The following is a 26,844-nucleotide window of genomic DNA, read 5'->3' as shown; positions in this document are numbered from 1 at the left end:
AAATATTATGAGCTGTCAATCAAGGAATGTTTTTTGCTGAGTCACATCTGTTTTCAACAAGAATAGAGGATTACTGGGCTTTTAGCCAAGCCTTGCTATTAATTGGTCAATGGGCATGTAAGTGCAAGCTTAGCAGAGGGGTATGTAGAACCATGGAGGATGGATGGTGTGCCATAGCTTGGCATAGGAGATTTGAGGGGCCAGGGGTGTGGGTGGAGTACCATTGCTTGAGGTATGACGTATGATGGGGGGGCTGGAGGCATAGTTTGGCATCGGAACCATTAGAGGCCATGGAAATGTGTGGTGGCTCAGGAGGTTGAATGGTCTTTATGCTTTTATTTTAATTAGCTCAAAAGCTCAAAGCATTGAGGTGAGCCATTTAAACCGTTTACCATGGCACCCAGCAACCCTTGTAGCTGCCTCCAACCTCCATCAAAAATTGGCTGGCCTGGCTCTAGTCCACATCCATCTCTGTGATGCAAATTCAGGCCTCAATTTTGCCCACCTTTTTAAAAACAGTCAAGATATGTACACAAACACGATATTCATTTATACTGGGTGAAGTAAACTGGAACCAGAGTAGCAGTTTTGAATTCTTGATTTTCAATTTGTCAGGCACGCAGCTTATGTGATTCTTCCACAGCAGTTGCTGCATTTGTGGCTTCATGAAGCATAATTTATTTTTAAGAGTTACAGAAAAGGCCATTGAGAATAATTAGACAAAGAGTCAGTGGTTCCGTAATTCTATGTCCGACTTGACCAAGTCATTCAGGTCCCCAGATCTCAGTGGTAAACAAAAAGCATGTTATAAAAGCATAACTCCTAAATGTGTCCTGTGGGATACCCCATGTTAGTTGGCAGTCCAGTCATTTTTCCATAAAGTCCAGTGATGAGAGAATAATGGAGTCCAGTTGTCCAGTGGTAAATATTTTTACAATTACTGACAGCAGAGTAGGAGATAAAAGAGAAGATGTGATCCATAGTAATATAAATAGGCCTACACGACTTCCACTTTCATGGCTTGGATTTTGTAAATATTCTGCATAAATTTGTGAAATGAATTGCAAGTATATCTCACCTGCCCTGTTATTAGAGAAAGATTTTCCTCAATTCATTATGATTTTCCATATTTAATGAATTCAAATAGCTGGCAGATTTCTTTTTAAGAAAATCTCTTTTGACAATGCTTTGCTCTGTCTGTTTTTTTCAGGGTAGCTACAAAATGAATATACTGCCTGCAAAGCAATAGCACATTAAAAGGGATGTTGTATTTCTAGCATCACACATATGCTCTAAGGAGCTGTGGGATAACACCCACTGGTGTTGTTTCTCCACATTCTTCACACAAATTCTCTCTGTGGGCACAATGTACTCGAATCAATAAAAGCAACATAGTGAGGGTACACAAGCCCATCACAGATATCCCTTGGTTAACTCCACCATCCACAGCATACTGCCTCACACCTTAAAGGGGAGCCAAGGAGAGAATATCTGTGACTTGCTTCTGGTAGGCTTGAAGGCCACTTGTGCTTTCATCCACATATCATAGAACACATGAAGGAAATGAAGTCACTACTACATTCTCAAAGATTTGAAAAACAACTATTTGGACAAATTATATAGGGTTAAGATGGTCTTAAACAAACATAAAAAGATGTGATTGTCTTTATAAACATGTTTAGTTTTTTTAGTTAGAAGGGGAGACAGTTGTGTAATGGTAACATCACTGGACTAGTAATCCAGTGTCCCTTTGGAACAAGTGTTCAAATCTCACCAAGGCATCTGCTGGAATTTACATTCAATTAATAAATCTGGAATATAAAGCCAATCTCAGTAATAGTGATTGTGACAACTATTGATTTTTATTTGATATGATTTAGTTTTGTCAAATATAATAGTATACAGTCAAAAGCATTGTTTCTTGCACACTACACAGACAAAGCATACTGTACATAGAGAAGGAAAGGAGAGGGTACAGGATGTAGTGTTCCAGTTATAGCTAGGGTGTAGAGACTTATTATAAAATAAGTGCTTTCAAAAGTCTAATGGCAGCAGGGAAGAAGCTGTTCTTGAATTAGTTGTTGTAAAACCCATCTGGTTCACGAATGTCCTTTGGGGAAGGAAATCTGCCATCCTCACCCAGTCTGACCTACATGTGAATCTAGATGCACAGCAATGTGGTTGACTCTTAACTGCCCCCTAAAATGGCCAATCAGTTCAAGAGTAATTAGTGATAAGCAACAAATGCTGGTCTTACCAGTGACTCCCACATACTATGAAAAAAATAAGAAACATAAAATATATTAAGGTATTTAGATATAATAATACAGAATAAATTATTGTTGACATGACTTGTAAAATCTCATATTATCATGTCATCTGACTGTAAGACACATGGTGTACACGTACACTGATCTCATACAAAAAGAATCCATCTGGAAATACGTGATTGTGAGAACAACTACAAGCAAAACAGCGAACAAAGTACAACGTTTTCACATTGTTTGAAATTAGCTTACTGTTACAATCACATTTAATCTTATGTTATACAACAACTGTTTTGTCATTCCACAAACATGTGGAATGTGCATTAGATGCAGCACATGAAGGTCACCACGGAATTGTCAATATCAAACAACTCCTGAGGGAAAAGGTATAGTTACCAGGAATTGACCAATGGTAGAATGTGAAATTAGTCATGTTTGTCATGTCAAGCAAGCTCAACATCAAATCATTATGATCTTCTCAAGCTCCTGAACCAACCCCAGGTCCATAGATTGAAGTCAATGTTGATTTTGTATACTTGTACACAGGCAAACAGCTGCCTGTTATCACTGACAGCTACAGCAGATACACAATTGTGGAAATGATTACGCCAATTACAACAAAAGCAGTCATCCTAAAACCTGACCAGAATTTTGCTCTGCTTGGAGTCTTTCAAACAGTGAGAAATGACAATGGACCCTCCAATCAACAGTAATCAGTTCACTGACCAAAGGAAATTACACTCTATTGGCCAAGAACTAAAGAGAAGTCAAGAGATTTATGCCCATTTTGACAAAAGTGATACGTAAAGCTACAACTAAGAGTAAGTCATGGCAGCAAAAGCTGTGTCACTTTCTTCGCAATTGAAGAACAACTCACTCATGTACTGGTAAGCCTCCAGCTACACTCATCTTTGCACATCTTATGTGCACACATCTTCCTGAGCTACCCCACAGAGCTAACGATCAACATGAATGCAAACATGATGGAGGACAGAAGGACTGAATGACAGTAGTTGAGGAGTGAAATATGAAAATTAGAGCTAAAAGATAAGGTGCTTGTGAAATGTGATAGTAATGCTGGAAAACAAACAACCTACTGTGACATCCAATCATTGGTGGTGACCAACACAAAAGAAACAACATAGTTACAGCTAAATGTGGTGAGTAAGTCACATGAAATGTGTCTTTTGTCAAAGCACTGAAAATACCATTTGCAAACATTGAATCTGATTCTGACTTTGAAGAATGAGTTAACTGAGTCCACACTTAATACTAGGGGCGGCACAGTAGCACAGTGGGGGGTGGGGGGGGGGGGGGGTGGCGGCACAGTAGCACAGTGGTTAGCACTGCTGCTTCACCACTCCAGGGACCTGGGTTCGATTCCCAGCTTGGGTCACTGTCTGTGTGGAGTTTGCACATTTTCCTCGTGTCTGCGTGGGTTTCCTCCGGGTGCTCCAGTTTCCTCCCACAATCCACAGATGTGCAGGTTAGGTTGATGGTCATGCTAAATTGCCCCTTAGTGTCCTGGGAGGTGTAGGTTAGAGGGATTAGTGGGTAAATATGTAGGGATATGGGGATGGGGCTTGGGTGGGATTGTGGTTGGTGTGGACCCGATGGGCCGAATGGCCTCCTTCTGCACTGTAGGCTTTCTATGAATCTATGATATCTTACTCATGAGAGCAAATGTACTCAAGTGATGATGGGCCACACTTTATGGTTCCATGCCAGTGGGTTTGCAGGCAGGGAGGGTCTGTAGAATTGTCTGGCTAACCTTCCCTTTTGCCCTCCCACCCTGTCAACATGTCCACAATTTTACAGGGAATGGGTGAGGCTTGGGCTGGCCTTCTCACCTTTGCCCCAGTTGAGGCCCTGAAGTGGGAAATTACTGACCACTCAAAGGTCTCAATTTTCAGTCAGGCCAGAGATGCCTGGTGGGAAAAGGGAAGCCTAGCAAATCATCCTGCCCAGGCCATGGATGGGAAAGGGGAAACACCTTCCCTTCGTGACCTCCTTTCCACAATTTCACAAGGTCCTCTCTCCATGAACGCTCCCTTCCCCTACCACTGCCTCTCCATTAGAAACTCCTTCTCCTCTATCCCAAACCCTTCTAGGCCTCACCTCCCCACCCTGGGCTCCAGAACTCCAGGACGTTGAAGCTGAGGGCTGTTTGTAGTCTCAACTGTAGCCAGTTCTGCTAGTGGCACTGCTGAGATTACAAAGCTGTCAAACAATCAGGTAGTTTCCTGGCATGCTCTGTCCCATATCCTAAATGAAGAGTGCAAAATGTGGGGCTACAGAGCCATCAGTGCCTCCAGACTGTGTACTCTGAGAGGCCTCAGCAGAAAAGGACAAGAGGGGAAATTGGCTGGAAATGCTGAAGGAAATCTGGTTTAAATTATGGTCACAGAAAGCCCTGTGTGATGAAAGAGAGCCAAATGAACTGTAGATTCATTGCTATGAATTGTGGATTTATAACTCTCTCTGAACAAAGGGTCACAAGTCTTCAAAGATTCAGCGACTGGAGAAATCAAGATGCACCATTTTTGGAAGCAGATATTGCTTCCAATGGGAAACATTGTTAACCTCAAAATGGCAACTGCAATAACTCATTTATGTCAATAACAGATGGATACTGCTGTAATTAAAGGAAAAAAACATAAAATATTACAAAAAGCAAATGAACCGACTGCAAGGATAAAGTTAATGATATCATATGAGCTTACTAATACATGAGTGAATTGATAATGATATCATACATCATCAAAGACTGCCCACTTCAAACAACTTCCGAAAATCTACAAAAAATTGGTGAGTGGAGAATGGGAGGCAAAGTCAGTACCAGCCACCTTTATTCCCTGTGCTGCAATGGACATGCATTCCTACAAACCCCTCTGGTTTCTTTGCCCAAATTATTGATAATTGCTCCAAGCAGTCAAAGCTCCAGACATTGTCTCCCTTAGTGTAAAGCTGCCTTCCCAACTGTAAGACTACTTCAGAAGAGTGCCCTCCTTACTTTGATGCTTGTGATCTCTGAATTTCCCTATTAGCATAATTTGCCCCAATTGTAGGCAATTTTATACTGTGGATTTTGCCTACACACAAGGAACAGAATAAGTACCAAACTCGTTGGGTCATTAGCATATCAGAGAGCATTGGCTCATCACATTGGCCTGTATTACATTAATCATTTAACAACAAAAAGGGGAAAATTGCGTGTGTAGCAGTTGAGGATTCGGAACAATTCCCAATTTTATTCACAACTGAACCTAAAAACACCTGCTGAGCTGATAAATGTTATAAAATTTAGCCAATGACTATCCTGTGGGCTAACTAAATGGTGGATATGAACTGAAGTCCTTCATGTTAATTTTGGAATTAAAGAAAAGTAGCACAGGACAAAGCAGATCCTTGTCCCAACCAACATGCCTATTCTCTAATCAAGTTTCCTATCTCCAAAGGAAACCAGCTATTCTGCACAGTGCAATTCTAGCTGCTAAATATTTATTTTACATATGAAAAAATCGCAATCACTCTTTCTGAAACAAACTTTCTTCAACAAGTTCAAAAATGTTGTCCAGTGTGTATTATGCAGCAAGTAGCCTACTTTACAGCCCTTGGTAGAAAAGATCTAAGTAGTTCAGCTTTTGACTTGGAACCACTTGGTATGGATTTGCTCAGGTCAAGTTATTCACTCTGGTGCTTTATACTCTCAGTTATAAACTAAAACACACCAGAATTTGAAAAGAGTGGGTGGAATTCTCACATAGCAACTGGGGAGAACAATTTGGCGGGAGTCCATAAATTGGTTTTAAGATGGCATGAATTTCCCATGTGATTGAGAAACCCACTAGAGGCCAGTGTGATACTGATTTGCACCCCACTAATGGGGTACATGTGATGTCCCAACCAGAATCTTCCACCCATGTCCAATTCTCCATGTGGGAAAACATGTTGTCCAAAACTTATATGGAACAATGTGGCTTGCAAATGGCTGAACGATGCCAGGGGGTACTTCTGGAGAAAGCAAGGACCCCGAATCACCACACCAGTGGATGGGGGGAGCTATTACGGCAGATCTTCTACATTCAGTATCAGGTTCAAACTCCAGCCTCAGAGTGTTCATGGAGATTCACCTTCCTTTTCAGGTGGTCCACCTTTCTTCAATAATATATCAGTGATATTGGACACTTTTTCGATATAGCACCTAGATATAATGGTAGGATCCGTGCCATCATGCCTACCCCACCATGGAATATGGCATTAAACACCCGGAAGCATAATTAATGAGGTCGGGGTGGAAGATGTAGTGTGGTTTCCCATCGGCCTCCACAATGTGAAACACCACTCCCCCCCCACCCCATTCCCGCCATTGCCATAGGACAATGCCAGATGGGAGAATTCCATCCACTTTACAAACGGTAGTGTGAACCGGGCTTAATTAAATCTGTGCTATTAATACACTGTAGTTACTTACAAATCTTTGATTGGTGGAAAATTCACTATAATTCTGTAAAGTCTGAATCTTATGTTATCCACACTAACACATTATGCAATCAATTTGTCATAATATGTTCTGTCTAAATATTTTTGACACATATCCTATTAGGCTAACAAGAACAAACTGTCTTAGTGAGCCTTGATTATTAACAGTTTGGTTTTCTTGGTTTATTGAATATCACTTCATTTTGCATTATACAAACAGATGATACAGTAACTATCTAAACTCCAACTGAGCTGGCCAAATAGATTACATCTGTCATAAATAATTCAATCAGCAGCTTAGACATGTTTGTATATTCCCCAAATCTAAATACTAAGTTTTGACAGTTACATGTCCTAAATGCTCTTATCTCCCATTCCCTGGCCCCACCACTCAAATCAGCCATCACTATTTGCATGTCAGGCTGCAAATTTAATCTCCTTTCCATGAATCTTATCTCTCCAATGCTTTTAAGTCACTTCTATGTTGATGTAAAACTCAGCGCTTTCTTAGATGTAAAGATTTGCCCTTGCCCACACGTATTCAGTTCAATTCCAAAGTGAAGGTGTAATTAAAACACTGCTGGTAACAACGGGGTCACTGAAGAGACAAGTATGTATTTATTTTAACAATCCCTAGTTTGGTGCCTGATCTGTCAGAAGGTAAACAATCAGCTTTTGACACTATGAAGACAGAATAATTTCTTAATGATGTAATGAATTAGGAGCCTGAATTTATTTCGCTCTGCCTTAGTCGTATATTGGTTTCATTTCCAAATATATTTTAGTATGTCCTGTCTTAGTAAATGTCCAAATTAAGCCATTGAATAAATGACAAATATGTCTTATAATGAGTTCCTATTAAATTGACATTAGTATTTTCTATTTTAAAAAGATTATTAAAATTAATTTTGAATTATATTTCTTCACTTTTGCCTTTTGATTTTTAGAATATTTCTCTTTACATGATTTCACCCTCAAGGAAACTGGTTTTGGGGAGCTACTGAAAAAATTGTGCCAAAAAATAATAGTAAAAGACTATTGTCATCAGGCACAAGTCAAACTCAATTGCTTATGCAACTGTAAAAACAATCCATCACACAAGCTGTATCAGCGCACACCACTGTATATCTTCACCACATGACATCATCATAATTGTACAACTCTTCTGTTTCTTCCCCATCTCAAACCACCAAAACATTGACAAGATATGGGTTCCAACTATTCATTCCAGCAGGATCTTCCAGTCCCGCTGACGGTGCACTCCAGCCATGGGTTTCGCTATGGTGGCGAGGGTACATTCAAACAGGAAATCCTGTTGACAACAGTGGAACCAGAAGAATGACAACAGAATTCTGAGGTGCAGAGGGATCTAGGTGTTATGGTGCGTGAGTCACAAGCATTAGTATGCAGGCACAGCAAGTAATTAAGAAGGCTAATGGAAAACTATCCTGTATTACAACAGCAATTGAACATAAAAGTAAAGATTAAAAACAGAAAATGCTGAATGAACTCAGCAGGTCTGGCAACAGCTGTGGAGAGAGATGTTGCCAGACCTGGGAATTTATCCAAATTTTTTTGTTTTTATTTCCAGCACCTGCTCTATTTTGCTTTTATGAAATTAAGAATGTTGAGCTTCAGTTATACAGAGCATTGCTAAGACCACATCTTGAATACTACGTGCAGTTTTGGTCTCCTTATTTAAGGAAAGGTGCAAATGCATTAGAGAGGCAGTTCAGAGGAGATTTACTAGATTAGAGTTATAGGTAGAGTCATAGAGGTTTACAGCATGGAAACACATCCTTCAGCCCAACTTGTCCATGCTGCCATATTGACACCTGGAATGAATGGGTTGTGTTATGAAAAATAGTTGGACAGGCCGTACTTGTAGAAGAGTGAATGCGACTTGATCGAAGTATGTAAGATCCTGAATGGTCTTAACAAGGTGGACATTGAAAGGATGTTTCACCTTGTGGGTGAGCCCAAAAGTAGGGGTCATTTTTGTTAAATTAGGGTCACCCTTTTAGGACAGAGACTGGAAGAAATATTGTCTGTCGGAGGGTTTTGTGCGACTTTGGAAGTCTCTGCCTCAGAAGGCGGTGGAGGGGGCATTATTGAATATCTTTAAGATGGAGATAGATAGATTCTTGTTGCGTAAGGAAATCAAAGATTATCAGGAAAAATAAGCATATTGAACTTGAAGCACCAACAGATCAGCCATGATCATATTGAATGGCAGAACAGGCTCAAGGGACCACGTGGCCTACTTCTGACCTTATTTTGTATGTTTGTAAAATTCAGGCCATTCAATATAAGACTTTCTTTTTTACTTACTGAACAAAGGAATTGTTCTTTTTGAAAATGATCTGTTACGATTTTTGCATAATCATATAATTATGGCACAATGCCATAACGTTATGGCAACAAAATGAGGGTGGAATAGACAGAATTAAACAGAATTGTATTTCCAGAGGTCAAATAGATTGCTTTACAGTAAAGCAATGTTGACTGGGCTGAAATATACAGAGTCAATATAAAACACTGCAGGAGGGGACATCCATGATCCAGAAACTGATGAACCTGTATAATACAGATCAATATTTGATATTGATAATGTAAAAGTTCATTTGTTTCAGCACATATCAATTTCTTACTATTAGAACATCCATCTTTTATTCCACACAAATGGAAAGGCAGCATGCACTGCTCTTGATTTTGAAATGGGAGCTGCAATTCTCTCACCTCACTGTGCTAGCTTTTTAATCAGCAGTGTCAGCCTGCTTGGGGATGGGGCTATAGGCGAGTGTCAAGACAGCCGGGGGAGGGTGTGGGGGGTGTGATGTTAACTGTCGGCAGCGATGGGAATGGCTGCAGAGATTGGGGCGGGCCGGGAGGAGGGAATCGGGGCTGGGCCCTGGAATGGTCGCGGTGAGCGATTGGGTCATGGGAGGGGGTTGAGGGCCAGCATTGCGGGGGTTGAAGAGCTGGCCACCAAAGTGGGAGGCCGGCAGTATGGGGCCATGGCGCATGTGCTGATCGTGGTACTGATAGGTGGCACATGCGCAGTGGCCCTCCCAGCACGCTGATTTCAGCCTCCAGCAGGAATAGGCCCCACCCCTGAAATCTAATGATATTCACATTGGTGGCCTCTGCAGTGCACGCAGTGTGGGAGATTCTTCTCTGAACTCCCACTCAAAAATATCAATGTGAATTACTCCAGTTTTCATTCAAATTCGACAGTTAGGCCGGAATTTTAAGGGCGTGCCCATCCAACACGTGAGATCGTGCCTGAGGCCAACAGAGGCTACCGACTTGTGAGCCTCACCCACCCAAATTCTGGGGTGGGCGTGCCAGGAAAATCAGGGCCTTAGAATGTTTTTGAAGAATTCTGCTGGAATTTATTTGTAATTTCTAGTGTATTTTCTCCCTATATTCTACCAAAGCACCATTATCTGTAAGATCTTCTGGAACCTATGTGATTGATAGGATGAAACAGAAAGCTGTAAAAGATAGCATAAGAAATGTTGTCATTGTGAAGATTGCCAAACATGCGCAATTAGTTAACAGTTGCTAGCACTGACTTTTAATAGATTATGTTATTACAGCTGCTGGTATTGGCAATTTGTCATTTCTACTGGTTCTGATTACAAGTGCCAATGTCGTCATTTTTTAATGGCAAGTTTTGAAATGACATCCAAACTGAACAGTGAATGACATTTATGACACAGCCTGTGAAAGTGAAGCAGCTTAGAGCTTGTCGAATGACAGCATCATATATTAATTACTATTAAAGCTTCATGTCAAAGCCTTATTTACAAGCAAAGGCCAAAACCACGTAATCTATTGCTCTACATCAAATTAATTATTTCTTCCCATTCATAGAATTCCTACAATACAGTGGCCCATCGAGTCTGCACTGACCACAATCCCACCCAGTCCTTATTCCCGCACATTTACCCTGCTAATCCCCCGACACTAAGACCAATTTAGCATGACCAATCAACCTAACCCGCACATCTTTGGACTGTAGGAGAAAACCAGAGTACCCGGAGGAAACCCATGCAAATACGTGGAGAAAGTGCCAACTCCACACAAGACAGTGACCTGAGGCCAGGATTGAAGCTGAGTCCCTGGTGCTGTGAGGCGTCAGTGCTAACCATTGTGCCATTATGCTGCCCACGTTAATTCATACCAAATCTTATTTATATGCATTGTATTGGACATTAGATTATCTCTTAGTTTATTAAATCAACTCAGTTAGATGCACCAGGTAACTCTGAAGATTTGACAATGAATGTGGGATTTTGCAGAATGATTCTCGCCCAAATATTTAATACATGGAATTATTAACCGACCATAGCAGTGACAGCTATGAAACTTGTAAGTGTCATTTTTCATTTAAATTTATTTGCCTAAATTTTAAGTAAGGATACCTTTTGCCACCTTACATAGAATTAGGCAACTCTTTTGGAGATGGGGTCTACTTTCTAACAATTTATAGATTGCCGTATCTGGTCAGCCAAACAAATGGCTAGTCCTGATAGTCACCCCAAAACTGGTACATTGGATAAGGCACAATATAAAATACATATAACAGATTAGAGAACGCGAGCTGATGATATTAGTGGACAAACAGTTAATGACATTCCTCTATTATGTTACCGAGATATTAATCTTTTTACTTTAACATTGTCAACAATATTCCAAACGTTGCATTCTAATATCCTCATATAATCAAGACACTGTCAACATTTCCCAAGGGTGATGAATTCATAGTTCCAGAAGAAACAGGTTCCCTTTGGGAGCACACAAAAATACAGATCCAGATTCAACAGGACAATCCTAGGAACTTGGAAGTAGAAATTTCCTTCTGCACATTTTAAGTGAACTATGCACACAGCCAATTAACAGAAGTTAAAAATAAATCATAGCTTGTGTCTATTGGCAAATTTTAGTCACATTTGCTTTTATGGATGGGCAATTGGAGGTGGTCAGAAACTCTCCTACATAGAGCTGAAACAATTACATCTATGCTTATTTATGAAGTATCTTCTATTTGCTTTCAGCTGGTTGCTGTCAGTATCAAATTGTATTGTGAGGAACCCATTAAATTTTTATATAAACATTTAATCCCGAGCATAAATGTGATGGGTATTGACTATTATAGGAAAATATTACGATACAAGAAGATTTCACCAGAAAATGAGCCTTAGAAGTCAAGCATGTTGATCTTAAGTTTGAAAGCTGCGTCATTTTACAGCGATGATACTAGCATATAGCGCAAAGTAGCATAAGACTAAATATCAAAACCAATGCATCATATCTCCTCATATCATCCATATCTCCTCCTCTGATGCTTTTTAGCGATGATGTCAAACAAGAAGGAAGGAGAACCATATTAAAATTTTTAAATAATAAATAGATTGACATGTCTGATATTGTGACCAACTTTTAGCAAGCCCTGTATAGTAGCTGAAGACACAATCTTAAGCATCAATGACCTGAACCATTTCTGGTAACTAAATCACAAACCCCACAGGGGGCAGACATTTCTGATAAGTGCATCAGCTTCAAATGGAACTGGTTGTCATCAGCCCGCAAAAGGGAATTTAGGATTTGGGAAATTAAATCCAATGAATTACGCAATGTCAAGGACAACTGGTTAGACACTTCAACTAGTTTCCTATCACTTGATAGTCAGGACACATACATATTTATTTCTACATACATCTGATACTTAAGCTTTCAGGCAGTCTAGTTACATACAGTTATTACCACTGCAACCCACTTTGCCTTTAATTTCACAATCCATCTTAACCTGCAATTGTACATGATTGAGAACTCAGGATGTTTGTTCAAACTTATCTCCTGAATGTAAAATTTAACGGGCTGTAAATAATTTCAGCATTAACTAAGGTAAATTTGTGAGACAGTTGCTAGGTAACCACTTTATTATCTAATGAAGTTAGGTAATTACACACTTGATTTGTGTGCATGGATGTTACTTGCCACTTTTAAGCCCAAGCCTAAATGTTGACAATGGGGAGACAATGGCATAATGGCATTGTTGCTGGACTAGTAATCCAGAGACCTAGGGTAATGCTCTGGGACTTGGGTTTGAATCCCACCATGGCAGATGGTGAAATCTGAATTCAATAAAAATCTGGAATTAAAAGTCTAACAATGGTCAATAAACCATTGTCGATTGCCATAAAAATCCATCTGGTTCATTAATGTCCTCTAGGGAAGGAAGTCTGCCATCATTACCTGGTCTGACGTATATGTGACTGCAGGCCCAGAGCATTGTGGCTGACACCAAAAAAGGTTGAAATGTGTGTACAGGTTGCTTCAGTACCTGAACAGTTGCAAATGGTGTTATGTGTCATGAATATCTCAGGGAAATCAAAGAAATTGGAATATTTTCTGCTGATAATGTTCTAGTTATTTTGTCTTGAAATGTGGGAATATGGAAGATAATAAATGGCAGGGACTGAGTGACTGCCTGAAAAAAGCTGGGACACTGGATATGTTAATGAGCCTAGCAACACTGCAACAGGTGTTTATATAAGGCAATTTAGTAACAACGGGGACAGAACACGAACAGATTTGAATAAGTTGTTCAAAAGAAGAGATACCAAGTGTAAAGAAAGGATGTCATAAGGAAAATGGATAAAGTTTACTTTGATTTCAGCTCTAAAAACTAAAATAACTAAGAGAGATGAAGGTAAATAAGTCTGGGAGAGTTCAGCCTTGAAAAGGTCAGGTAACGTAGGTCAGATAAGGAAAAGATCAAAATGAAAAAGCAAATTTAAGGAGATATTGAAACTTATGCAGGGAGATTTATTTTTAAAGTCTCAGCTCATAGCAGGAATAGCTCTTTCACTCCCAGCAAGTGATATGCATGAAGAAAGCCTGATTTGTAAAAAAAAAGCCGCTGGTTTATCTCAGAAGCAACCCCAAGGGACATAAAGACACTCTGTGGTAATAGTTAGTGGATCTCAAAATCTATAATGGGAAAGTTAGCTCTGAAGGTAGTTAGGTTAAGATGGCTTGGAACTGTTTAAATTAATGATACAGTGTGTAAAGTGATGTAGTGTATTTGGGCAAGCACGGTGGCACACAGTTAGCACTGCTGCCTCACAGCACCAGTGACCTGGGTTCAATTCCCAACTTGGGTTGCTGTCTGTGTGGAGTCTGCATGTTCTCCCCGTGTCTGCATGGGTTTTGCCCAGGTGCTCCAGTTTCCTCCCACAGTCCAAAAGACATGCTGGTTAGGCGAATTGTCCAGATGAATTCTCCTTCAGTGTACCCAAACAGGCACCAGAGTGTGGCGACTGGGACTTTTCACTGAGTATTAATGTAAGCCTGCTTGTGACACTAATAAATAAACTTCTAAATCTTAAAACATAAAGCCATTGTCTTAGTTAAGTGTACTTCTAGTTTACATTATTGTTGTTCCATCTCTTTCTTAATAAACATTTATTTCATTATATTCATCACAGAAAGTTGGGGACATCATTTTCTGGATTCAAACCTTTCCTCATACTACACAAACCGCAAAGTATAGATGTTTCAAGTTTCCCATCTGAAGTTTCATCATCTTGGCATTTGTCATCAGCCTTGTCTCCAACAAACAGAAACACCTTCCACTGTTCTAGATATGACCCCAACCTGTTAAGGATTTGTTCTCTGACTCCTATTGACTTCAATGTTGTTAGGGCTCTTTGATGCCACACTTGCAGCTTGAAAGTCCTACAGAACTTAACTGCCCTTCAGGAGCATTATTCTACTCTAAAAAAACTGTGTCTTCCACACAGGGTTGAGTCCTTTGCTGCAGTGAAAATAGAGTCTGTGAAAACACAGCACCATGTTCAAATGGCCTTTCTGAGTTCAAGTCTCTCTCATGCATGAGTCATGTCACACCCTCTTTACCTTATTGGTTAAAAAAAATGGAATCAGTCAAAAACGGGAATGGAACTTTTGAACCATAGTCTCACCATCCATTTTTAAAGGTCCACATTATCTCCATGACTCTGCAAAGATCTGGGCCTGAGAGTCAGCACGTGCTGTAGACAAAGCTAAGATAATATATTGCAAATTCTTTGAGCTATGCTCTCTTTGAACATTGGCCCCTACCAGAAAAACAGAATTATTGAGCTAATTCTGATGTTTGGATCTCTTGGACTTATTGTGGCAATGCCTATTATAAGTCAGATGGTAAACTGCTTTATGATAGGAACATTATGCTGTACAAAATACATTGTATTTTTCTGCTGCTGAAGTGCAGCTTTTTATATCTGACTTTAACACAATATAGGATGCCTTGAGGTCAATTCAAGGTTATTTACTTTGGGTGATGTAGGTTTCCGTTTTGATGCCTTCACATCTCTTGGTCTATGTCAGAAATGATCGGAAGGACCTATTTTTTGAATTGTGCACTAGGAACCTACATTATTATTATGTTCCTTTGTTCGCATCAGAGATAAAGGCAGGATTTTCCAGCCGTGCTCACCCCAAAACCAGAGAATCCCACTCCAGGTCAATGGACTTTTGCATGGTTTACCCCTCCCCTGCCCATTATGATTCCCAAAGTGGGTGGGACAGGAAAATTCCCCCCTTCAAAATGTACAGTTGATTCATGAACATTCAGGGGCTTGGCAACACTATAGCTGAGGAAGCGTGAGACCTGCAAGCCCGAGAAAGGATATTGAAAGGCCTTGGAGTTTCAGAGAAATGGGTGGGATGAAGTTCTTGCATCTGTGAATACAATGAGGCGTGGGCTAACATATACTAGCATAAAAGGATAGGAACAGTGTGGGTGGTGACTATCCCAAAATAGCTGTGCCGTGAGAGGAAGTTGCCCGGCAGCACTTAAGTCTCAGGCCAAGGGCATCCTGCTCTTACACAACACAATAGCCAGCATGCTCCTGATCTATTCCCAGTCCAGAGCCACTAATAAATACAGTATACATTTTAACAAGGAAATGCAGTCTTACAGCCTGTAAAGCACTAGACTCAAGCTAGGTAGAGATGGCTTTATTGTTATAAAAATTATTCTTCTGTAGCATTATTTTGACATGCAACAGGGGGTTCAGAAAGCAGCTACTCTGGGAGCTGACAACAGTCTTGTTGTAAACTTGAGGCCTTAGTCTCTGACTGAGGTAAGCAGGTAAAGACTCTTGTAAAACTAAGCAGATGCATTTCTAATTGGAGAACAATTTATACATTTATGTTACTATATTGCCTCTGTGCATTGTTAGCTGGCTGAGGGAAATAAACAGCCACTGGAAAAAAGTTCAAAATAATTATTCCCCTCAGAAATTTCCATATGAGTAAAATATTCCAAAAATGTCATATGAACCCAATCAGCAGAAGCAAATTTACATAGGTACCAAGGAGATTTGCATTTCAGCCAAAAAGATACAAATATGAACAAAATTTGCCTAGATTTGCCTATAATTAAATAGAGTGGCTCAAGCACCAAGTTACTATGGTATCAGGTGTGGAATGTAACGGCAAACAAACATGCACTTTTCTACCATTTTAATATTATCAATGGATTTCCAATTCTAATATCTCCAATGTGAATTGGAAATTACTCTATTGTCAGGAGTATGGAGATGAGAGAGAAGCAAGCACATCTTCAGTGAACAAAGGTGGAAGGAATTCTAATCATAAATAATGATGGAATATTCTTGATTAGTTTCTGAAAACTGGATTTCTTTAGCTACTAAACTGGGTAAATATATAGCTTCATATAAATCTGACTAAATAATAATTGCTTCTGAATTCTTAACATGGACAAAATAAAATCCAAGTGCTCTAATAATCCCCTTTTTCCCTCGTCTTCCTCTTTACCTTTACAAGAGTTTTAATTGGTGGAGTTAATTCCACCAATGTTAATCACCTTGCGCTCTCCCCATCATCCCCACACCTCAACAAACCAGGTCCTGTGGAAGGCAATTAATCCCATTTTAAACAAAACTCCTTTTCTTCAGGACACCCACAAACTTCATCCCGCTGCCAATGGAATTTAACCAGCAGCAGACGGATGGCAAAGCTCTATCAAGTTTGCTTATAATCTTCCAAGGCAAGCCCTCATTCAGTGCACTGTGTATGACCAAGGGACATGTTCACTGAAAGCCACCCAGCCTGCCTTTGCCTTTGATCATGTCTCAAAATCTTCCGTGACCCTCATCCATCTCACCCTCATGACCTTTGGTCTGGGGTTTCTCGTTAATCCTGAGCATGGTGCATTTCCAGCAGCTGCCACTGCTCCCAGCAGCATTGTCAGGCAAGGAGAACTACTGGCCTCCGCTTGTTTGACAGCTCTTGGTAATGGGGGTGAGGGTAGGTGTGGGGAATCTCAACCCCTTAATCCAGGGGAATGCCCAATGCTGGCTAGCCAGCCATCGCTAATGGAGGAGATAACATGGACTCCCACCAGTTCTCCAGCAGGCAGGTAGACCTTCATTACAAAGATTAGATTCCACCCATACACACATTGACGAATACAAGTGCATGATATAGTGCCGTTAAATCAGCAGCAGATCAATATCAATAGTAACATCAATTTTCCAGATTGTGCTGTGCACCTACCTGAGCACCTGATCACATTTCCAAAATTCTCTTCAACGTATGACGGGCAAAATGCCATTTGAAGAACCATGCGTTTTATACTGTGAAACTTAAAATGCTTTCTAATTCTCTTGAATAAACATGCATTGGCTTTGCTCTAAATGTGAACAACATCTAGCCTTGAATTTCAAGGTATCATCTATTAGATTGATAAGTGAGGAATTATGAAATGTTATGCATGTTTTATGAGTTGGAATAACTTAATAAATCATAAATGAGAAAGTCACAAGTGAATTATGATTGCCATCAAGTTTAAAAAATGCTATTCGTGATTCTTTGTTCAGTAATGTTTCTGATATCCTTCTTCGTGCACATTTTATGGCAGTTCACTGAAAGAATGGCACACTAGCAAAAATTAAGTTGAACAAAAGACATGTTGTAAAAGCTGAAAATACTGGACATCCTCGGAGGTCAGGCAGAACATGTGGTGACAGAATCAGGCAGGTAAGAAGGCCTTTAGGCCCATTTAGAGCACTAGCCTCCCAGTCAGCCATCTCCAGACACCTAAACTGGCCCCCACTGCTTGCAAGGGTCTGGAGACTGACTGAAAAATCCCAGTTCTCCCTTAATTGGCTTCAAAAAATTTGTAGTAAGTTGGCTACTTGTCATGTGCAGGTGGGTATTCCTGCCACAACGCCCATTCCCTCTCTGCAAAAAGGGTCCAGGGCCCAAGATGGAGCCACAAAACTGGCATGCAGGCCAGTAGGGTTATTTTCAGAGCTATCTGCCTGCAATCCTGATCCTGGCAGGAGATAAAAACCTAACCCAATGTTTTGGGTTGCGGCCTGACGTACCGGGCATCTCCAGTAGCTTCTGTTTTTATTTCAGATTTCCAGCAACTGCAATAATACTTACTGTAAAGGACCCAACAACTTGGGTGAAGAGGAGTTATGCCATGAGTTGTAATTCTCCACAAATCGCTGAATGATTTAAGTATGGTCACCTCATCAAAACACACAAAAAGATGACCATTGGTCACAGGCATTCTCATTGTGTGATATGAAATTGTTGGATTTGTGCCATCAAAAAGTAAAAAGTTTATTTATTAGTCACAAGTAAGGCTTACATTAACACTGAAATGAAGTTACTGTGAAATTCCCCTAGTCGCCACACTCAGGCACCTGTCCTGGTCAATGCACCTAACGAGCACATCTTTGGACCTGTGGGAGGAAACCAGAGCACCCAGAGGAAACCCACACAGATATGGGAAGAACGAGCAAACTCCACACAGGCAGTGACCCAAGCTGGGAATTGAACCTGGGCTCCTGGCTCTGTGAAGCAGTGCCATCATGCCGCCCACATAAAATTTCATTCGCTGAATGGGAATCGAACTCGGGCCATGGCGATGAGAACGCCAAATCCTAACCACTAGACCATCACATTGCAGCCATTTAGGGCTGATAACCCATGTTATAAGGGCCCTGTTAATGATGACATGAATTCCTCACAACATTGAACCTTTGAGGCCCCTGACATGCATTGATGAAACTCTTGCTTGCTTCACTATGTAGAAAGTTGTTCCACAGATATTTTAAGATTCATTTTTTCTTTCCCTGTCTTTTTTTTAAACTTGTAATCCATGCTCTTTCCTTCCTTCTCTTCATTCCACTCTCTGAATTGAATCTGACTCTAAATCACCCCATTTCTTTCCCCATCGTTCAGTATGCTTCTTTCTCTGTCAGATACATCTCATCTTGCCATTATTAATTCCAATTTCCAGAAAATAATACTCTGGAGGGTGAGGTGAAAACCAATAGTTCACCAGGAGCTGTACTTCAGAAACTTCTTAAGCACTTAATCATTGCTCGTTATTTTAATGGGAGAAAAATATCATAAAATAGTTATCAATCATACGATAAACAGAAATTTTTGGGCTTTTCAAACGTAATTTTGTCTTAATTGTTACATTTTCACACCTGTTCAGCAATAAAACTACAGCCGCAGCTAACAGTTTATCTTCCACTTGCATCCTGAAAGCTTGTTGCAGCAAAATTTAAAATTGTAATTTAAGGCTGTTTTATTTCTTAGTGATGTCATTTTTTTTTAAAACAGAGCACATCGAGGCTGACCAGCTGTCTCATAATAATGCAATAACGATTCAGCAAGTGGCCTGACCTCATATCCAACCAGCAAGGAAGTTAGGAAAGTTCATTGTTAAGGTCATGGAATTCACCAGATGGATGAATAGCAGCTATTTTAGACATTTCTGTTATGCATTGACTAACACGTAGGCTCCAAATGTTATCAGGCCATAAGAATCAGTGGGGTTCAAAGGAGAGACAATGTTCTGTGCTTTAGCAGCTTTACACAATAGAATTTTGTGTGCCAATCTTTTTTGTTCATTCTTGGGATTTGGAGTTCGTGGCAAGGCTGGCATTTACTGCCCATCATCTTAGTTGTCCTGAGAAAATTGCAGTGCACCTGAGTGGCTTGCTAAGTCACAGCTGAGGGCACTAAGAGACAATTGTGTTGGTTTAGGATGAATCATGTTCGGGCCAAGCTATGTAAGGATGGAAGTTCTCTTTCCTTAGCCGTACATTAGAAGTGGAGAAAATGCTGGAATCTGTTATAAAGGATGTGATAAATTGATGCTTTAGACAATATGATCATTGGACAACATGGATTTATGAATAAAAACTCATGGCTGGAATTCTCCAGTCTCCCACCAGTAGCTTTCTCAGCAGTGAGAGACCATGCGCCATTTATGAGCAGCGCGATCTTCTGGCCCCACCATAGTCAATGGATTTTCCCATTGTAGCCACCTTGCACTGCTGGGAAACCCGCACCAAGGGTGCGCTGCCAGCGGGACCAGTGAGTCTGCCACTGGCAAACAACCGGAAAACATAGCTAATAAAAGGGAGTTGCTGGACGTGCTCTGCTTGGATTGTCAAAAGCCTTTTGATATAGTCTCCTACGAGAAGTTGCTTAGCAAAATTAAAGCACATAGGATAGGAGGTAATATCCTGGCATAGGTTAAGGATTGGTGAATAGGTGCAAAACAGTGAGTGGGAATATAAATGGCTCATTCACGCATTAGCAGGCTGTGACAAGTGGGGTACCGCAAGGATCAGTACTTGGTCGCTAGCTGTTCACGATATATATCAATGATTTGGATTTGGGACCAAACGTAATATTTCCAAGCTTGCAGATGACACAAAGTTAGGTGGGAATGTGCATTGTAAGGAACATGCAAAGTGGTTTCAAGGAGACTTGGACAGATTTAGTGAGTGGGCAAGAAAATGGTAGATGGAAGACGATGTGGAAAAATGTGAGATTATTTATTTTGATAGGAGCACTAAATGTGCAAAGCATTTCTTAAAAGGTGAGGTATTAGTAAGTTTAGATATACAAAGGAACCTGGGTGTCCTTGTCAACAAATTATTGAAATTTAACATGCAGATGCAGCAAACAATTAGGAAGGTGAATGGCATGTTAGCCTTTATCACAAGAGGATTTGAGGACAGGAGTGAGTAATGGTGTCTTGTTTCAATTCTATAGAATTTTGGTTCAACCACACCTGGAGTAATGTGTGCAGTTTTGATCCCCTTACTTTTGGAAAAATATTATTGCCATAGGGAGAGTACAACAAAGATTCACCAGACTTATTCTGGGGATTTCGGGATTGTCCTAAGAAGAGAGACTGGGTAAACTGGGCTTATATTCTCTAAAGTTTCAAAGAATGAGAGGTGACCTCGTTGAAACTGACAAAATATTTATAAGTAATAGATGGGGTAGATGCAGGTAAGATGTTTCCCCTGATTGGAGAGTCTAAAACCAGGGGACGCAATTTCAAAATAAAGGGGAGATCTTTTAGAATATAGAATATAGAACAATACAGCACAGTACAGGCCCTCCTGGTGTGCTCCATATGCCTATCCGATAACCGCTTGAAATTCCTAAAGTGTCCAACTCCACTATCACAGCAGACAGTGTACTCCACACCCCAATCACTGTGCGTAAAGGACCAAGATGAGTGGAAGATTTTTTACTCAGAGGGTTGTGCATCTTTACAATCCTCTACTCCAGGAAACTATGAAATCTCAGTCAGAGTATGTTTAAAGCAAAGATCAACAGATTTCTAAATACCAATGATATAAAGTAAATGGGAATTGTGGCCTCAATTCTCCCAAAAGTGCTGAATTGGTGGGAGAACTGTTCTAAATCCCGACTGTTCTGTCAGCTCAGCTTCTCACCTGAATCTCTGCACTCTGCGCACTGAAGAGGTCCCAACCATGAATCTCATTAAAAACTCAGGGGGTGGGGCTTATTCATGCTGGAGTTTGACATTCCTGGAGGTCTGCGTGTGTGCAGTGACCCCAAACTGTCATACTCCCATTTGCTGGCCAGCCTGGGACCCCGCAATGCTGCCTCTCCAACACCCCCCAGTGGCCCAATTGTGGCCCCCATAGCAATTCCAGGCCCAGCCCTGACTACCAACCTCCCCCCCACCACCACCACGTCCCAGAGTGCCCTGATGTCCAGGCCCCACCCCCCAGCAGTCGCGATCCCCCCACGCCCTCACCCCACAGATCCATCCCCAGGGTCAGAACTGCCCCCCCCCAGAGGCAGGCAGCCCCCAGCCTACCCAAATCGCTGCCCTCCATTCATCCTAGACCGATCGTCATGCAGAGTGGCAGCGGGACCCCCACCCACACCAATCACCGCTACAGCCTGCCCACGATGGGCCCTGCTGCCTTGTCACTGCCCGATGCCTGATGAGCATTGCCAAGGTGCCCCCTGGCACGGGCACTTTGCCCCTTGTACAGTGCCAGGAGGCACAAGCTGGCATTGCCAGGATGCCCATGCCCAGGGGGCACCACCCCTCCACCACCCAACCTGCCTGGGGGGCCCCGATTGCCCCCCCCCCCCCCCCTTCATTCAGCAGGGAACAGCGGGAGCTAGTCTGAACCCCGCCAGAATGAAGTACTCTTGGCAGAGTCGCAGATTCACTCAGGACTTGACAGGTCCTGATAATTAACTAATAAACGTGTTTAAAATATATGCAAAAAAGATTTAAATTACCTACCTGTCTTCCCGCCGGTTTCCCACGAGGTCTGGCCAGCAACTGTTCTCTGGCTCTGGAAGGTGCACGTGTCCCTGGCGCATGCGCAAATCCCAGAACAAGGCTGCAACGCGCGCCTCCCACCTCGACCCACCAGAAAATTTGTGGGTCGCAATGGGAGAATTGCAACCAATATGTGTGAAAGGAAGTGGATGATCAGCAATGATTGTATTGAATAGTGGCGCAGACCTGATGTACTGAATGACCTACTCCTGTTCCTATGTCCCCTAAGGAACATGAGTGAAAAAGTTTGTTTTTACATGACATTTCAACAGCTAAATTCAAATTCTCCAGCTGCCATAGTGAGATGACATCTTCTGGATTATTAGTCCAATAACATACTATATCCATAGGACTGACGCTACCTATTGGTCATAAAATAGCCATAAGCTTTCATTGAAAGGAGTTCTTTAGGACAGGTTCCAACAACCAGGATTACCTCCAGCAAAATCTTTTCAAAACCAAGTTTGAATACCATATATTTCATTATGTGCTGGACTACTAACTGAGCATTTTCTTTCTTATTTCTAAGACAATTCAGTGACATTATAACAGCTCTCTACGAAGCAAATGTCCATGTGCGTAAATCAGTTGCTAATGATTTCAAATGAGCTGAACACAGGAGTGGAACCTATTCAATTCCCACAGACATATGTGAAAGACAGCATGAAGGGTCACTTGATTATAATTTATTTCTAAATTTGTTCATGGGGCATGGGCATCACTGGATGACACTATGACCTAACTGGTGAGTTTTAAGGAGCGCCTGGACAAATACATGAATGGGACGGGAATAGAGGGATATAGTTCCCGGCAGGATAGGGCATTTTAGTTCAATTGGGCAGCATAATCAGTGCAGGCTTGGGGGGGTGAAGGGCCTGTTCCTGTGCTGTAATTTTCTTTGTTCTTTATAACATGAGATAGGCTTTTCAGGTTAAGATCCATACCTCTCTTATATCAGGGAACATGATATGGTTTTTTTTAAACAATCAGTGATTAAAAATGACTGGAAGCATATGACATGAGCATGTCAATAAATATATGTCTGGCGTGTAAAAATCCTTGATCCTTCGATTGCACTGTTGCATCAATCAAGCGGAAGTGAACCAAAAAGTCCAGAAATTTGGCTCGCCCTGGATATACCAGTACTATTGTCGGTTAGGCTGATGAATATCTGGTTGATATCAGTAGGATGGAGCAATGTGCATTCCAGCCACTTGTCCCTGAAAGTTACAATCAGCGTCCTAGCCCCCAGTTTTCATAGTAATGCTGCCCTCCATCCATTTCTGCCAGGTGAAATATTTGCACATTAACAGGCCAATTTTGGACATCAGTAGAATGACAGAGGAGCCTCCTCAAGTTTCAAATGCTAGTCACCAATTTTCTAAGTAATTAATGGGTAGCTGGTGGTTGCAAATTGCCCTGTATGATTCTAAAACTATGACCTATTAGAGGTTAATTGGCTGACATTGACCTCCCCGGCCAAAAGCCCTGCCACAATGGCCCTCGTGAACTGTAGAAAAGCAATGGATTGACCAAGTAATTACTCTGCTGTCACTTTTAGTAGAGTTGTGGAAAGCTGAACGCTGTATTGATTTGAAAGAATTGGAGTAAGGTAGAGATTTTATAACTACCTAATTCACGTGGAGATGAGCTAGAATGCAGATCAGGGAGATAGAAAAATGAAATCAGTTTGAAAATAGGAGCCGAGATGACAACTATAGAGTAAAATTTCAGGCCACAAAACTTGGCATACCACTCACAATACATTCCAAGTGCACTATTTTCATGCAAATATTAGTCTGTTTAAAATAACTAAGTAAACAACTACCTACAGACAACCGGCACGATTGTATTTAAGCAAATTAAATGTGAGCTTTGTTGATCTTTGTATTGATTACTATTCTAGGTATGTATACACAGATTTCCATGGTAATTACTCAACTTTGACAATCTGATATTACTTGAGTGTCAATATGCCTATTTTCCTTCAGTAGTTACATAACTAGATCACATATAACTCAATAACAAGATTAGCAAACATGCCAGCATAAAAATTCTGGCATGGCAGTTCTGACATTTGAAATGAGGCTGGCAGGACTCCCACCAAGCAGTCTGTTCGAGGGATGACCATGGTTGGATTTTCAGAGACCAATGGAGACGGGAACTGTGGTTGGTGAGCACGAAACTCCCCATTGCTGATCGGTACACTTATTCACTGCCACCATCTCGTTCCGGAATCATAGAACATAGAACATAGACCATTACAGCGCAGCCCAGGCCCTTCGGCCCTCGATGTTGCGCCAACCAGTGGAACCAATCTAATGACCCTCTAACCTAAACTATTCCAATGTTATCCATATGCCTATCCACTGACCATTTGAATGCCCTTAAAGTTGGCGAGTCCACAACTGCTGCAGGTAGGGCATTCCAAGCCCTTACTACCCTCGGAGTAAAGAACCTACCTCTGACATCCGACCTATAACCACCACCCCTTAATTTAAAGCTATGTCCCCTCGTATTAGCCATCACCATCCGAGGAAAAAGGCTCTCACTGTCCATCCACCCTATCTAACCCTCTGATCATCTTGTATGCCTCAATTAGGTCACCTCTTAACCTTCCTCTTTCTAATGAAAATAACCTCAAGTCCCTCGGCCTTTCCTCATAAGACATTCCCACCATACCAGGCAACATCCTGGTAAACCTCCTCTGCACCCTTTCCAATGCCTCCACATCTTCCTTATAATGCGGCGACCAGAACTGTATGCAATACTCCAAGTGAGGCCACACCAGAGTTTTGTACAGTTGCAACATGATCTCACAGCTCTGAAATTCAATCCGTCTACCAATAAAAGCTAACACACCGTACGCCTTCTTAACAACCTTATCAACCTGGGTGCCAACTTTCAGGGAGTCATTCTCAGCAAAGCTGGGTTGGGATGGAATGTTCAGTGGAGGGGTCGCCTTTCCATGATCATGGCCAGATAGCTAAGGACTATCCTTTTTTTTAAAGCCTTCTCTTCAGTGGGCACCTCCACTGTGCCATCTTGCTATCACTCTATTAATGCTGAAGATATCAGAAGCTCCCACCTTCGACATTGGGGCTGCCAAATGTATCACTGTGGGACGGCTTTCTATTGGTTCTCCAACCTCGTGAGCCCAACCCTCATTCTTAATTGGGTAGCAAGCATGCCATCTCACCACTAATTAGCCAATCCAGCTACAATTGATAAAGGCAAAATACTGCAGATGCTGCAACCTGGAATAAAAACAGAAAATGCTGGAAAATCTCAGCAGGTCTGACAGCATCTGTGGCGAGAGAATGGAGCCAACGTTTCGAGTTTGAATGACCCTTCTTCAAAAATTGAGTCAGTTTACTGGTTTGGACGTGGTACGGGATCAGGACTTGCATTTGACTTCAGTTCTCGAGGTTCCAACTCAAAAATGAAAAATTCTACCTCATGTCCAAAAACCCAGGGTCAAGCTTCTTTGCAAAAATAGTGGCAAACACCAATGTGAGTTTTGGTGACATGAGGTGTCATCCCATGGTGACACCAGAATCTTGAAACAAGCCCCACCTAGCGAGGGAAGCTAGATCAATGAAGAAGGGTTGTCAAGACAATTTGACCAAAGTGAGTGAAGAGATAAAGCCTAATCCTGTGTTGATCCCTTGCTGTTGTGTTACAATACGAACAGTAATCAATTTCTCACGGATCATCTGAATTTCTGCTCCTGATTGTTAAACCAGAGATCCCTGCTACAAAATCAATGAGTGGAAGATATGATTGAGCTTGGATCTGATCCAGTCCAGTTGAATATCCTGTTGACATTCACAGTCTGGGCTCACACAATGAAAACTGGTCACAAGGTGAATGAGTGGAGAGCTGCCAGGAAAGGAATGACATCACAATAATTAGGCAGAGATTAAGGGGGGGAAATTAAATATGCTTGTGATTGTCTCCTGCAGGCAAATCCTGCTTTCTGAAGGAATACAGCATAAACATTGATTTCCAGAAATTCAAATGTAATTGCCACCATGGGGCAAGCAGGTTAGGGAGAGGGCTTCAATATCAATGCAAAATAATCCCTTTCCACCATCTCAAGGGCAATTAGGGAGGACAACAAATGCTGACCTCGCCAGTGACACTCACATGCCACAAAAGAATGTTTTAAAAGCCACATAGTTGGCAGAAGGAATTTTTGATCCAAATATAGAAGGGGAAAATCATTGTTATTTTCTTTAATATTTCAATAATCTAATGCCAAAGCAAACCAACCTCCATTTTTAAGATTTAGAATTGTATAAACAACACAATTCCCCAAAACAATGCCAGCTAAAGCCAGAGACTGGAAACATTACGTTGTGGTTTCTCTTTTCCTGTAACATGGATTGTACA

The 26,844-nt window shown here is 41.3% G+C and overlaps 1 protein-coding gene across 1 annotated transcript in view; it reads right to left on the bottom strand.

The window, feature by feature from the left end:
• Window positions 1-26,844, bottom strand: part of cep85l (centrosomal protein 85L) — a 213,312-nt gene that overhangs the window by 70,154 nt on the left and 116,314 nt on the right. The gene's annotated exons all lie outside the window — the stretch shown is intronic.

Source organism: Carcharhinus amblyrhynchos, chromosome 7 (assembly GCF_965287045.1).
Source record: "Carcharhinus amblyrhynchos chromosome 7, sCarAmb.v2.hapA, whole genome shotgun sequence".
In the NCBI taxonomy this organism is placed as follows: domain Eukaryota; kingdom Metazoa; phylum Chordata; class Chondrichthyes; order Carcharhiniformes; family Carcharhinidae; genus Carcharhinus; species Carcharhinus amblyrhynchos.
Note: the sequence above shows the minus strand (reverse complement) of the source record. Positions and strands in the feature narration are given on the sequence as shown.